General features: G+C 38.0%; 1 long non-coding RNA gene across 1 annotated transcript; it reads right to left on the bottom strand.

Moving 5' to 3' along the window:
- Nucleotides 1–9,428: 9,428 nt before the first annotated feature.
- LOC105059477 (uncharacterized) lies at nucleotides 9,429–15,546 on the bottom strand. The gene is made up of 4 exons (XR_834287.4): nucleotides 15,296–15,546; nucleotides 15,085–15,215; nucleotides 10,418–11,485; nucleotides 9,429–10,329 (listed from the first exon to the last, which is right to left on the bottom strand). It is a non-coding gene; the product is annotated as an uncharacterized lncRNA (long non-coding RNA).
- Between the last annotated feature and the right edge of the window lie 1,208 nt (nucleotides 15,547–16,754).

Genomic DNA, 16,754 nt, shown 5'->3' with positions numbered 1-16,754 from the left:
TACCGTTTAATTACTGTAATGACCTATAGAATTATTTATATTTTTCAAACTGTCTATACTGGATAATCAACTAACCAATGTATATAATTTTTCCATCCATGTAAAAATATATAAATATATGGATACAGTAGAATATGTATATTAATTAAACATTTATGGTTCCATGTAATGTAATTTTTTTTTAAAATTAACACCTAACTGATTACTTAAATTAACATCCAATTATGTGATGTCGTAGAATATAAACTCGGCCCTTGTGCGAGGACTGGCTGCCCTGGACACTGACTGGAACCCAAGGCCCAAGCGTGTAGGGCACGCCTCGGCTCCATATTTGCAATACTATCTGGCACCTTCTATCGGCCTGAGCATGTAGGGCACGTGAGGGCTGGATACCTTGGATGCCAGCTAGGACCCGAGGTCCGAGCACGTAGGGCATGCCCAGCTATATGTTTGTAATACCGATCGACACCTTCCCTAGGCCTAAGAGCACAGGACACGCGGGGGCTAGATATCTTGGATGCCAGCTAGGACCCGAGGCCCAAGCGCACAGGACATGCAGAGGCTAAATGTCTTGGATGCCAGCTAGGACTCGAGGCCCGAGCGCACAAGGCACGCCCTAACCCGGTGTTTCGTAATGCTATCTGGTACTTTTTCTCGATCCAAGCGCTTTGCATGCTAAGATCCAAATCCCGTGCTTCTAATTAATTAATTAAATATCTAACTAATTAATTAAATATTTAATTAATTAATTTTTTATACTTAATTAACATAATTTAAATAAAAAATAATTTTTAGTGACGATATTAGTCGTGGCTAATATTCACAACAAAAGACGGGCTACCGCGCAAGAACTAAGGGGCAAGGAGATGGCTCAGGGATGGGACGTCAGCTCGAGGATGCGACTGCAAAGACGAGGGTGCAAGGATGGGCCACGAGAAGACGGTGCTGGTCGGGGCTGCGTGGTTCTGTCGGAGGGGCAGGAGCTGGTGAGGTCGGGGCTGCAGGAAGGCGACGCTGCTCGAGGCCGAATGGTCAGGCCGGTGGGGCAAGAACTGGAGAGGTCGAGGCCGTGGGCCGTGGGCTGGGGGCGGCGAGGCAGGGGCCGCATGGTCGGGCCAGCGGGGCGTCGAGGCCGTGAAAAGGTGGTGTTGGTCAGAGCCGCAGGAAGGCAATGCAGGTCGAGGCCGCATGGTCGAGGCTGCATGGTCGGGCAGGTGGGGTAGGGGCCGACGAGGTTGGGGCCGCGGGCTGGAGGCGACGGGGCAGGGGCCACAGGGTTGGGCCGACGAGATCGGGGCCGACGGGTTCGGGGCGGCCGCAGGCATGGCTGAAGAACGGGCTTAAAGCTGCAGGACGTCGAAGCACGGGGAGGGGGGAACCATCGAGAAGGAGGTGCCGGGGAGGGGGAACCATCGGGAAAGAAGTGCCGATGAGGGGAGAGAAAATTGTGCAGGCTCGGAGCAGCGGGACGTCGGAGCACAAGGAGGGGGGAACTGTCGGGAAGAAGGCACCAGTAAGGGGGGAACCACTGGGAAGGAGGAGGCAACAGCGAGGGGGGAATCATGGGAAGGGGAGGGGATGAGGTGCATGAGAGAAATTTTTTTTCTCTCGTAGGTCAGGGGATGTAGTTTAAGCAGACTATTAGCGACGATAAAATAACCGTCGCTAATGCCGTTGGTAAAGGTATTAGCAATCGGAACTTCCGTCGCTAAAAATTAATCACCGTCGCAAATACTATTATCAAAAAAAATATTTTTTCATAATTTTTTAAATAATTTTTTTTCAAAATTATTAGCAACGGCAAAGGACGTCATCGCTAATGCCGTCGGTAAATTAAGTATTAGCGATGGTGAACTTCTATCGCTAAAAATTAACCGCCGTCGCTAATATTTTTATCAGAAAAAATTTATTCACAATTTTTTAAATAATTATTTTTTAAAATTATTAGTGATGGCAAATTTTTCGTCGCCAATAGCTATCGGTAATTAATTAATTTAATTATAATTATAACTGAAAAATTTTAAAATTTTAAATTTAACCGTCGCTAGGCTAATTTTTTGGATCGTTTTTTGATGATTAAAGATTATTATTAGCGACGGCTTGGATTTTCATAGCTAATGTTGTTGCTAATCTTTAAAATTTTTGTAGTGAATAGCCAATAATAAAATAACTAAAAGAGATTTTGGAGTGCCGTAGCAAAATTTTTTAGATATATCTGACTTATTTGACATGGCCTGATTTATGGCTCACAACATAAGCCATTATTACGGTGTATATCGCAGATTATGTTGTATGTGTCATAGAGACAATTGAGTTCCTCTCCAACTATCATATCTTCATTTTAGTGTTCCATGATTCTACTTGGCCAAAAAAGGTTCTTTTATGAATGGTGCCTGAGTACCCATGAGCGCTGTTAGACCTACATTCACATATAGGATTGCCTTTCAATTAATTTTCTGTGCTCGAGGTGAAAGGTTGCTTTTTAGAGTTGTGCCGGGGTTTTAGTTCCACTTGTTTTGTGCACACTCTGCCAAGCCTTCTCTTTTCCACCCAAGAGAACAAATTTCTACATCTCTAGGTATTTTATGACACATGGGTATACTGCAGATTGACTCATTGAGGATTTGATTACTGGACGACACAAAAATGAAATCCAACATTCTTATAGAAACTTCTTGGAGCATCCCTAACTTAGCAATGTGTGGCATTGATAGCATTTTTTTTATTATTGAAAAAGTTAACATGGGAGTTGTATGGTCAAATCAACTGGTCATAAGGGCAGCCAACAAGAAAACATATGTTTAACATCATGCAATGCATGCACTTCATACAATAAATATGCAAGGCATAGCTTGTGCCCATTGCTGTTAAAAGAAAAAACCATCTGAGCCAGGATGGGAGGCCTCCCTAAATGGTAGAACTTGAAATCTTGAACAAATAGGCCAGGAAAATTCAGAATTGATATGAGGATTGATAAGTTGCCAAAGTTTCAGAAAATGTTTAAACATGAAGTAAATACTTAAAAGATAGATGTAATAACATATATATATATATATATATATATATATATATATATATATATATATATATATATATATATATATATATATATATATCTGTTTGTGTGCGCGCGCGCATCCAGTGGATGAGCATATGCATTGAGAATTTAAAAACGATGGGAATTGACAACGTTCCAGATTTTTTTATTTTTTCAGTTCAACTTTGTTGACACGTTGATAGAATGATGAGGAATCACGCATTGCCATTTTCTTAAAAATAAAAAGCTGACGCAATGCCTACTATATTAAGTGTCACATTCAAATCTTAAATATGTTTCATCGTTCGTTGATACTTGCGGGTCCCAAATTCTTAAGAAAGAATCTGTGCCACAATAATTAGTTGGCCTTTTTTTTTTTTTTTTTTTCTGGTGACTCGTAACAAAATTATTTGATCTGTTTCTCGAGAGGGGCCAGAACGACAGCCTTCATTATTTCAGTTAGGTGGACGTTGAAACGTACATAACTATCAAACGAGTCACTTAATATATGGCTTTTGAGCTAAGGTTGTTGGGTCTAATTATCGAGTTCGGATCTCCTATGGTGTGTATTTTGTACTATAAAAAACTGTACAATCTTACACAGTAGCTACATCATTTATCTTAGAGATGGATAGCTATCGCTCATTTCATATGCATACCGTATTTGGCATCAACCATGATTGCTTAGATTTTCCATATGAGCAACTACAGTGATCCATCTCTTGGAGGGATGATGTGATGGCTATTATAGAGATTGTACAGCTCTTTATAGTGCAAAACACGTATTATAGATGATCTGAACCCCTGATTATTTTGAGCCTAAGATGTACTCAGCCTCTAGGTTGACTTTGTCTAAAGGTTCCATGTCGTCTCGAGCTACTTTTATCATTCCCATGGTCATACGTTGTTCCATTCGCCTTTCCAACTACATTTGAATCTGTTCCCATCTTATTTTGCTGGCATGTTAATCTCCTCTGGAGGTGGTCCATGATTACTTTTTTTCATGCCCAATCCGACTCAAAGGTTTTCCAATGTGGGTAGCCATAGACCCTTAAAAATCTTCGCATATTGATGAGTACTCATCTATCCATGAGACAAAGGCCTCTTGATGCTTCTCCAGAAATTTCCTTTCTTGAATGGTCTCCCATGTGCTAACCAAAGAAAGTAGGATAAGATCTACCATAGAGATGGAGAGAAAAGAATAATTCCTCAAGTAGTTATGCATAAATTTTTGGATAAGAAACTTCCACTCCAAACATAGAGCTACCATAACCTGCATATAATTTCTATTGGTTCCACTCTCTTATAAATATTTTTTTAAAGTAAAATGATACATATAATATTAATGGCTTCATCATGCATTTAGTGATTCTAGCAAGAGATGTGGAGAAAACACTTTTATAAAAAAGGATGCAAGGTATTCAGTCAATGTCATTAAAAAGTTGATAGACAGAGAGTATTGCTTGGGTTTGTTAAAATATTGTTGGTCAGGTTTTATACAGTGTGATGTAGAGATGTATGAAGGAAGAAATCGAGAATAAGAAAGCTGATTGATTGACACAAATTACTCACCACATTTGACATGAGAGGCTTTTTGCTTGGATGGATCGCAAGCAAAAAAAGAAAGGAATTAGAGGGTGGGGTAGGGGGGCAAGGGGAAATGATTAGCATATAGCTTTGGGGAGGAGCAACAGAAAATAAGGGGCCTACTAGTGTTTCTTAAAGTATAGATAGTAAATGGAATCTCTTCAAGCGATGGTTGGTTAAGCTAACTTAGTCTAATATGGATGAGATGTCTCCACCATGTCTCCATTCGTTTAATGTAGCCGGGCCCTCATTCTTCATCAGTTCCCTCAACGTCCTTCTTTGGCGATGTGGGCACGATTTGGGGCTTCCCCAACCTCCTAAATCCACACGAGGAATCCATTCTTCATGTAGAATGAGATTAAAACCTCCCAAAGGAATCCTTTGTGCAATTAGAACTCTCTCTCTTTGTGTGTGCTTCTCTCTCTTGACCCCTCCCTAAGTCTAACTTAAGGAAGATTTTGATAATATACAAGACATAGAAAGCTAGCATTATCACTGTTATGCTTGAGTAGCATTTGCTGTTCCAAGAAAAGAAGGGACGTGTGATTGTGGGGGAGTACATCATTAGGTAATAAATAGTTGGCAAGGGCCACACTAGCTGGCTTCTTGAATTAAATTGAAAAATTAAATGGACCACCAAGTTTTTGGTCAAGGAATGATGAATCTGCAATTGCCTTCTCGATGATTCATGACAGGGGTTTTTTTGAAGGCATTAGACAAGTATGTTTTGTGTAACATCATTGTTGCCGTGGGATATTTGCGCCGACGGTGATTGTGAATGTGTTTTCAAGATGATCATGGGATCATACGGTCTATCATACAGTCTTGGTTTACCATGTGCATGAAATGTGTCATAAGTGGTGCACTTCATCATAGATAGTAGATGGGTTCGAAACTAGTTATTAAGCGACCCAATTCGATTTATAAGTGGGATCTCAGCAATTGGATGCATGCTTTTGAGCCAGCGTGTCCGTGTGTTTTTTTCTTTTTACATTATATCCATTGGGTGAAATGTCTTTAGTTGATGGAATTATAATTTTTCTGAAATCCTTCTTGTCTGATTAGTTTTAAATAAACTAAGTCGGTAAATTTTCTCCTCCACATTTGTTCCTGCTATACTTGTGAGTAGGGCTCCTAGCATGGCTCTTCTATCATCATCCTTTTCTCTCATATCTCAGATCGGTCTGTTAAAAGCATAAAATGCAGACACATACAAACATTGTTCAAAGTTTGGTACATCGGCATGAGTGATTCCATCTCAATTCATTTGCATCTAAATAGGGTTAGCCACTTTCGACAATTGTATCTGCAGTAATGCGAACCTTGTGGAACATAGAGTTGCCCCTAAAGTTGTGCAATGAGCTACCCAAGGTCTTGTGCACAAGTCAAGGCATCGCAATTCATTAGGAAGACTAAATGGAATTCTATGTTCTGGTTGATGTGAGTGATCTAAGTTAAATTGCTGCATTTGTGTTTTTAGTATCGAAATGTAAATTGTTTACTATAGGCAAAAACATAAGCTATGCATTGTTGAATCTAATATATCTTTATAAATAGTTGGGGAGGGTCCAACTTCTTTGATCCATCTTTTTCTTTCCTTCTTCTCCAAAACATCACACCCAATCCTAAGTGATCGGACCTATATCGATGACGCCAACCCCACCACCGACATCAGTGGTGATGATGGCAGCCATCTTGTGATGCTGCTGGTGATGATCATGGGAAAATTGGTGGTAGTGGTGGTGGTGGACATGATGAAGATCATCTCACCCTCTATTCTACCTACTTGCTTTTCACCGGGTTTAGATTAGAAAACCCTTATTCCCTAGCTTATTACTCGGCCTATTTGGGTAGAAATCTAAAGCCATGCTTGATCCATTTATTTTCAAATAAATGAGCATCAACTCATTTAATTTTTATTCATCAATTATACATATAACTAGAGTTAAAGCAAATATGCTATCTTAAAAACACAAACAACAAAGACTACTGTAACTTCAAATGTATTATCATAATTATAATAAACTTAAATTTAGGATATATAGCCATTATAAATTAATCAAGGATAAAACTAGCTAAAATAAAATCTCGTATCCTAAAATCTCAATGTCCATGCTATCAATCATTGTATGACCCTTCTAATTTAGGGAAAGAGTGAACTGAATTATAACAAAAAATTAGAGACCTATCAACTGCATTTGCTAAATCTGACAATTCATAACCAAGGTGATTTTGATCACTCAAACCTACTTGATTATTAAAAGGCCCCATCCAAACCCATTTGTTTCAGGTCAATTCATGCTGGTTGGCAGGTTTAGATCAGATTTTGCCAACCCTAATCAAACAGTGGCTCGGCTTTAAGATATTAATTTATATTAGTCATTGTTACAACATCATACTGTCATGACTTTTTCTTTAGAGTAAGATATTCCATATTTAAATCTATTGATTTAAATTATCTAGAAATGTTTGAGACCGACCACAAGTTGCATAAGTTATGAGTTGATGATTAAAGCTATATTATCCTAATACTTTTGGCCGGTAGTATTTTGCTTATTAGTTACACTACGTATAAGAGTTAGCAAGATCCAAATGTTTTAATGCTTTAGGTTTTCAAGTAAGATAACGACTAACTATGAAAAGAAAATAAAGGACAGTGATTCAAAGTAGTCCATAAAACGGTGATCATCTTATTACACCAATGGATCATGATTAATGGTGCAGATCATGTCTTCAGTACCATCTCCAAGGACTTCATCAACTGCACAAGCTGGCACCCTCCAATACCAAATTTATATAATAAAACCTACTTGGATTGCTTGCAACTTTCTTAAAAATTAGGATGGGTAACTTTTTTATATAATGCTAAAAACTAATTACTATGTTGATTTTTTTTTTTCAAAGATCTCCACCCCAGCCTGAGCAAATTATAACCGATGTACGTTCTTGAGTAGTTCTTGTAAGGGACATTACTTGATGCAACTGGAAATCAATTGCTAGGAAATCTTAAGCATGTAGGCTAAATTTTGAATTGAACTTGTGTCATGCAGCCAGGGATAAAGTGTAATCAATCTCTTTAACAATTTTAAATTACAATTTTCACTTCTAATGAATGAGGATGTGAGTTTCAAGTTCAAGCATATGTTTGCCGAACTGTCCGATCATCTTTTGAGATCCAAGATTTGCTGCAATCATCAATCTTTCAACAACACTCAGTAGAACAAACGCAATGTAATGTCCACTGAAAGTTTAGCTGTTTATTGCTAGAAGATGCTGACCTATGGGGTTGTTTAAACTACCTTAAATGCTTGACCAACATTCATTGGTCTATATCAACTGCAGTTGTAATTTTGTTAGATTCCATAAGATCACATTGTTGCAAGTACAATAAAGTCTCATGATAGATATTGTCAACCTGTAAGCATCACTTCCATCATCTAACATCTAGTACTGAGACACCTAACTTCCAGATAATATACAATAATCAAAGATAAGAGTCGCATATATTTGCAGCTGATGCATAAAAGAATCAAACACATGTCATGAAGATGCATCTTATTCCAATAGTTGAAAAAGATAATCCACCATCGAATTGTACCAACAATCTTAATAGAATGCTTCCCTTCTAAGGAGAGTTCAAAAATTCAGCAGAGAAACGTAACTTGCAGAACAAGAAACAAAATTCAAACAATACATTAAAGTTTAAACTAAACTAATTGGAGCATTTAAAAGCGTTGCAAATGAAATTGTTGTAATAACTATTACATTAAACCATGCTTATAACATGATCATGATTAGAGGATCAATGCATTTTGATGGTGATATGAAACATGCTCAATTTTCTAGATGGCTGAAACTATCAAATGTTTATATATAGCTAACAATATAAGAGAGAGAGTGTGAGAAAAATATCAATCCCTAAAAAGAAACTTTCCATAAATTTCCTCATGCATAATGAGAAGTAGTGATACACCTTAAACATAGATTTTCCTTGACTTTGAGATCTTAGCAGCGAGTTTACTATATAATACATCGGTCTTATTGTGAATATTTTATCACAGTTTAAACTGATTACAAGTGCTCATTACCTGAAGAAGTCCAATGCCAGCAATGGCTGTTGGACCACAGACGAGGGACCGAGGTGGCCGAGCTCCGATCATTCGCCCCATATGGCTCCTCCACAGTGCCCCAAGGTGGCCAAAGCACACCACTTGTCATTTTAAACCAACAAGGCAAGCACATAAGGAAAACATGCCCTATGTCAGTTTAAAATGATCCAGATAGTCTCCCACTTCTATGAACAGCACCCTCTATGCGTGTGTGCACGTGTGCAGGAGAGAAACAAATAACATTCATTCTGAAGTACCTTAAAGATTTGTAAATTTTTTAAATAGTTGACAGGTTAAAGAACTAAGCAGAAAAGGGAAAAAATTCCAGATGGGCCACAGATCATGACCATCTTTTGTTAGCTCCTCCTCTATTGTCGGCCATATGGATCGAACAAATTGTTCAGTGTTATGTAGTTCGACTTAAAGAATCGTGTGACTGCAGAGACTTTGCACTTGAGCCTAGAAGTTGCATCTCCGCATCGACAATGTTCCTCATCCTGGTGGGGTTTTACTTGTGGAATGTAAATAAATAAAAAGAAAAAAGAAAAACAGGCTGCAGCTATTTTGTAGCCTCATTGCTGTACCAGCTTTCTAGAATTGAAGTTCAGTCCACAGAAACCTAAAGAAAACGCAGCCAAGTGAAAACCTAGCCAGAGTGTTCCTTTTAGGAAAAAAAAACCAGAAGTTTATCATGCAGAGAGCTTAGGACAAAGCGAGCAAATCTAATTCGGGAATTCTCATTAATGCAGTGATAGTACAGAGTTTCAGTAGATATAGACTGAATGGTTATAGATTGAAGGAGCAAGCTTGAGTTGCATCTCCTATGATGCTTGCTGTATGGACAACTATACAGTATCCAACAATTAGCATACAACAGCAACAAATGAATTAAAGATCTCTCTCATTAAAAGAGAGGTCCGCTGCTACCTCGTCATCAGAAGAACCACAGTGTGAACTGCAGTGCTTCTAGTTTCTCCAACGCTGTCAACCTTCTCATGAGATTCTGCTTTAAGATTTACAATAGATGGGTCTGCTCCAAGAAGATCGCAGAAGGTTGCTCTAATGGCCTCCTTGTGTGGACTGAGTTTTGGCCTTTGTAGGATCAATATGGCATCAAACTTTCCAAGTTCATAGCCTGCCTCATGCATTAGTCTAATTCCAAGTTCATATCCTTTCAAATTTCAAGGAAGTCTGCAATCCATTGCTGAAGATTCATGCCATTTGGTTTTTTGGCTAATGTCTCTGTAAAAAGGAGGCTTGCTGTAAATCCTTCTTTTACTTTGTCCATGTGTTTGTTCCCTATCCTTTTTTCTATCCCCTCTTCTTTAGATGTTTCTGTATTGCATGTAGACTACGTCAATCCTTTTTGTTAAATTCTTGAAGTAGCAGCTGCACTTGTCTCTTTGAAAGATACAGCCAAAGCTTCAGGAAGTATTGTCCCCTTCCTCCTTTTGTACATATGGGTTGACTGGTACTTGTATTCATTTCTTTTAATAAATGGGTGGCTTTTCGAGCCTCCTTTTCCTTCCAAAAAAAGAAAGTTACAATGATTTGAAGCAATGCCTTTTCCAGACTGATTGGATGGAATACATGGACCTGGAATAGAAACAAAACTAGCTATTGGAATTGCCACAAAATATTCATTCAAACAAAAAACCAGATTAAGAAAAATCAGAAATCTTACTAGCTGAATAGCTGTCCCCTCCCCTTCCCCACTTCTAGATGGTTGACATTAGGGTGACAACTGGTTGTAAAATCTGCACAAATCTATTAAGGTCCTGTTTGGTACTTTTTTTTTGTCTCATCATTTATGAAACAGAAACACAGAATCGAATGCAGAAAAATTATGTTTGGTTACCCCGTTTTTGTTGTTTTTATTTTTCTAAAAAGAAACTTTCATTATTTTTAGAAAAAGTGGAAGTGGAAATTTTCATTTCCACTTTTTTTTTTAAAAAAAAAAGGGTTTTTACCCTTAGCCTCCTGATCCCTCTTCTTCCATCCGACTTTGCCCTCAGCCCCGTTGCCCCACATGACCTCATCGGCTCCAGAGCCTCGCCAGCCATCTCTCCGCCCAACACCAAGCTATCTCTCATCCCATTCCTACTCCTCCCTTTGCCACTCTCTCAGTTGTCTTTCCACCCTATATCGAGCTCTTACTCGTCCCCAACAATGTTGCCAGTCCTATACCCTCTCCCTCTCCATCATTGTCGACCACTTCGCCAGCCCTTGTTGTTATAAATAAAAAAAAAAAAAGAGGTGAACCAAACATATTTTGTGTTGTCAAAAATCTGAAAAGAAAATAGCATTCATGTTTCCATTTTAAAAAAAAAAAAAAGAAAGCGACAATAATGCCAAATGCAACCTAAGCCTTCTAATCTTGAAGTCATGCTCTATAACAACCCCATATTTGATGAGTAAAGGCTTGGGTCATGATGATATTGGTGGCAAGTACAAACTGAATAATGTTAAGAGTGCTACAAATTATCTAGACGATGATATCTAAAACATTATTAATTATACATGTTTCATTCAAAGAATTTAGAATATAAAATGTATATCAATTGGTTGTGCATCACTTATATTCTATTCCTTCTATATAGTTTTTAGTATCTGTTGCGGCAAATTCCGGGCTCGGGTCGGAGTTGCTGCAGTGTAGTGGCGTCCGGTAGAGATGACGGTGACCGGACCTATGAAACAAGTCTCTGATCGGAATTGGCTCCGACGGAAATCCTCTGATGCTCAAATCAGAAATCTGGAATAGATGGAAAAGAACGCATTAGAGTTTTTGTACCTTCAGGGTTCCCTGATTATCTCTATTTATAGATCAATGTTGGAGCTGTAAAGGATAAAAAGTCATAGGAGGCCGTCCTGACTTTTCTAGAAGTACCCCTCTAAGATGTCTGACTTGATTTTCTACCTTATCCAGTGCGCAGTCAGCCACTTACGCGATTTGACAGGACTTTATCTGGCATGCAGCCAACCGCTCTGAGAAGTGGCATGATTTGACGCTGAGTGGCATGATTTGATGGGACTGTAAGGGGGTCTCTTGCCAGCTTTCTCAAATATGGCGATCAACAGGGGTTAAGGAGAACATAGCTTGACATCCCATCACGTGTGCTGTTGGAGATGTGGATCAGTGGTAGAGCCCCTAGTTGGAGATGATATTGGGATAGGGACCCTTCCTGAATCGGTGTCCGATGTCCGAGTGCCGTATGAAGTGTTCGACATGTGGATCGGCAATCCGATGTGTCTGGAGATGGGTTCAACCACAGATGCTAGGGTTGGCAGCTCACGTGTGGATCAATGGCCCATGAACAATGATGATGATGACAAGTCGGAAACTTATGTATAGTTTGCGGGCTGATATGAGGGTCAGTGGCCAATGCATTGGTCGGCCATGACCAGAGTTTGTCTGTCTTCGGACCGGGTACTAGAGTTCCACCCATAACAGTATCCAAATTAATAATGAACCTTGTTTTAGGGTACCATACAACACAAATGCATTAAATATATTTCACCTCTTGAATGCTATGGGGATGCCTAACTACAATCTTTCACTGCAAGCTTAAGCTATCAAATGCCAGTTGTTATATTTGACGGACAAGTTACATACAGCTCCTCAATATATTTTCATGCCTACCAAGACTTTGCTAAGAAAGCAGTTGCAGAAAAATTAGGATGACAATTGTGTCAAATGCAAGTCACTAATAAGAGGTCTATATCAAAACTATAAAGAGAAAATTTAACTTAATATAATGATTTTTAATCACTGATCCTATGTTCTTGGGAAGGATCTGTGAACCTCCCATCCAAAGGAGGGTTGGTGCAAACTGCACTATATCTGAAAAGACTTCATAGAGCAAATGTGGAAACTCAGATTGAAACAAAGAAGCAGATGGATAGATGGTGCAAATGATTTTGGATGGGCATGGCTGGTTTTCTCAGTATGTCAATTTGGTATTCCTAGACACAGGAAGTATCAATGGAAATAACATCTACAGACTCCCTGACCAAGTTTATACAGTACTGAAGTTATCAAAAACAGCATGGAAGTTAAAAGGGAATTTGGATGCCACGCATGATGTGCAAGATGGCATGGAAATAGCTGTGCATTATATTTCTTTTACTACTCTATGATAGGAGTCCTTAGTATTTCTTTTAGTTGGCATAGGAACCTTATACCAGTCTTCCTAGTTCCTACAAGGTGAATGGTCATATCTCGGATTTTCTGGGATTTGGGTTTTTCAATTACCCATTCTTTTCTCATTATTGACTTCAATGACTATCATGCCATCTTTACTACAGCCAGCTGCACCAACATAGCATTTTGATACAGCATACTAGGCATCCAGATATAATAACATATATTTCAAGATATTAATACAAAGTTCGCAAAAAGAGACAAGTAATCAACTCGATAGCAAGGTCCTTTCTGATAAAGACAACAAAGGTTGACAAGTTTCAATGAGGGCATGCCATTTTATTCTTGTTACGGGTGTGTTCTCACTATCCAAGAGAAAGATCCTTAAAACATGGTGCTTCTGAATGATAGAGTTGTTAGTGAGTGAACAATATGATTTTTTTTTTCTTTTTTTGATTGACATAAAAGATGGTCCGGAAATAAATTTGGGAGAACAATAGCTGAAGAACTAAGACAAATACAGTGTATCAAATTGAGATAAGTAAAATGCAAAAATATTTTTGTTACTTTGCACCTCGTCTTCTGAAAACAAAGGAAAAAGAAAGATGGGGCCCATGATGTCAATGCCTCATATATATCAGAGTAGGGTGGATGATGTGACCCAATGATAAAACACCATTATGTGTTGAGGTTGGCCGGTAAAGAAAAGAAAGTCCAAAAAACCTAAGCATGGTCTAGGAAAAAAAATGGTGAGTTATATAAGTGATAGAACTATAAGGCCAATGTAAAATTACCAAATCATATGAAATCCACTTAGATCACTGATAGGCCCTATTTGATAAATAAAAGATCACAAGGAAAACAGCAAAAGGAATTATAAAATAAAAATCCATAAAAATAAAAATTTATCCTGAAGTCAAGAGAAAGTAATTTAGGGACTTGCTCCCGTCATTTCTGAAGCCTCAAACAAAACATTGTCATGCAGGCATTTATTGAGCATTATTATGGTTTTATTTTTAAGTTTTGTTGATTAAAGACATGTATGAGTATTTTGTCCGACAACTAAAGATTCTGTCAACTGTAAAACAGTAATTTGAAAATTTAGATTAAAAAAACTGATTAAATCATCATGGGCCTTATATTTCATTATTACTCATCATTTCCTTCATCAGAATTTATTCTTCCATTAAACCCTCAATGTCTAGGTTATAGAATTTATTGTTCCACAAAACCTACATTCTGTGCATAGCTTGAAGAGGACTAAGAACCCTTTCCCTACAGTTGCATCAAATTGGACTCTATGTTATAGATCCCAAGAAGAAGAGAAAGCCAACTCTGTGATTACATGTGGCTTGACAAGATGAAATATAAAGCTATTGAATGTATCATCAGTATAAAAAAAAATGATGTCCTCAATCAGCCAAAAAGTTGAAACAAAAAGCAAAAGTGGATCACAAAAACATTAACTAAGCTTTCTCCTTGATCAACATCTAGTTACAAGGATTCAACCAACTATAGCAAAAAAATAAAAATTAAAAAAAAAAAAATTTAAGTGAAATCGATGATTGAAGAATCACCATCAAATGTTATACTGGTGAGTCATGACACAGGAAGGCCATTGAAAACATGACTAAAGACTAGTATTGTTGGATCACTGCCTGTAGAAGAAGGTGTGAGTCTCCAAGGACTCAACTCCCTCACAAGTACTCTCATCCAGAAATAGGCAACATACATCAGGTTATGCATCTGGAAAAGGCAGCAAATAGGGTGGTGCAATTGAACTATTCTGCTTTCAGAGCTGGGCAAGATCAGCATCAGGTAACTCAAGTTTCTTAATTTCACACCCGATTTTATGCTACCATTATGCAATCCAAAATTAGCTGGATTCTCCAACATTATGATGAAAGATTCCAACGTCTTACCTTGGATCAACTTACTTCATTAAAGTTCTAGCCCAACCTAAACCGCAATCCCACAAGACTGCATCCAAATGGCATCACTGCCCGATCATAAAACAGTAATGCTGAGTAGAATTCTAGATCATTTTCTACAATAAAGCAGACTAGTATCAAATTGTTATAAAATCATAAATGATCTACATTTTTGGTGTTAAAAAAATCTCGACTTTATGAATTAAGACAAAAATGAACTACAGACACAAATCAGAAAACACGGAGCCAAAAGAAGGCAAGCCGAGTATTATAACTCACAGCCTCTTTCAAGAAGACGGAGGACGCGAAGCCCTTCCACCTGGGATCAATATCGCGAATGATCTGGCCGATGTCGGGAAGCCCCAAGGCCCCCACAATCGCATCCACCACACGGTGAAGCAACACATCTCCTGCAGCCAGACCAATCAATCAATCACATTGAACAAAAGAATCCAAAACCCTCCACTCCGAAACCCTAATTTTTGCCGACCTCTAGCTTTCACCGTTCGCAGCCGCGGCCGTGGTGGATGTCGATGCCCCCGATGATCAGTGGGAGACCCACCTCGAGCCTGTGGAGGTCGAAGTCATGGCCGACGCGGAAAGTGAGAGTCAGCGGAGGGCGGGGATGGTAGTGGGGCTTCGGTTATTGCCGGGTCCTCCTGCGCTACCCGCGCCGCGGAGATGGCGGCCTCCGGCGGCCGATAAAAATAGTTCGGGCGGAACGAAGCATCAATTAACCGGTAAAACTCTCTCAAGTAAAAATAAATTAGCTTAATTATGCAAAAAATTCTTATCCTTTCGAAGATTTTTAATTTCATTCTTAATTTTTATTTAGTACGATCAATTATCTAATATTTAAATTATTTTAATTCAGGTTCTGATTATAATTTTTATTGATCTATTTTGACAGAATTATCATTTAATAACACGTGATAATCTCATTTTTTTTTTGTGTTGAAAACTCCATCACAGGATACATCACAGCAAAACAACTGGAATTATGATTAGAATTTAAATTGAATCAATTTAAAAATTAGATGACTTACTGAATAAAAATTTAAGATGGAATTAAAAAATTTTAAAAAATATTTAAAATTTTTTATATAATTAAATCAAATAAATCCGTAGACAACTAGAATATTATAAGCAGGTATGAAACCTAAACACAGTAGTATTCAAAATTAAGCCATTGGTTACTATTGGTGACAACAATCAAATCTCTCTTGATGCTGGACCCTTGTTGTAAACAAGTATATCGTTACTAAATCATATAACAAGATGTAAAGCCCACGCAAAAGTCTATACGAGAGCCACTAATGCTCCAAAAAAATTCATTCCTTGCTTTACAAGTTCAAGATTAGGTTTATTTTTCCATTTATGGACTCCAATACTTGCAAAGACAATATTTGGAACACCATTTTGACCTCCACTGATAAGTCTTCTCCCATGGTTGTGAAGTAGATTTTGATGATAATTATGTTGCCCAGCAAGACAACCCAAAAAGAAAAAGTGAATTAGATTTTACAAAAATTTAAATTAATAATATATTATTTTTATAAATTAATAAAATATTGGTGAGTGCAAAATTTAATGCAAGCAAATGAGCAGAAATATAAAAGTAATAGAAAGCTAGAGAGAAATTGACAAGCACAAATACCCAAATTTATAGTGATTTGGTGCCTCCAGCACTTACGTCTATTCCTCAAGATCCACTTGGGAATTTCACTATAATCTGTTTAAAATTAAAGTCGGATAGTTTTTTTGAGCTCACTACCCAAAAATCAATTGATTTTATATTGGATCACTAACCACAACCTGTACAAAACCAATCTTTGACTTACAATCCAATTTCCAGACCTAAATAAACCTATCCCCTAACTTCAAAACTCAATTGAAACTAGTTATAATGATAGATGAAAGAAAAAGACAATAGAACACTAAAGTTCCTT

Source organism: Elaeis guineensis, chromosome 16 (assembly GCF_000442705.2).
Source record: "Elaeis guineensis isolate ETL-2024a chromosome 16, EG11, whole genome shotgun sequence".
NCBI lineage: Eukaryota > Viridiplantae > Streptophyta > Magnoliopsida > Arecales > Arecaceae > Elaeis > Elaeis guineensis.
Note: the sequence above shows the minus strand (reverse complement) of the source record. Positions and strands in the feature narration are given on the sequence as shown.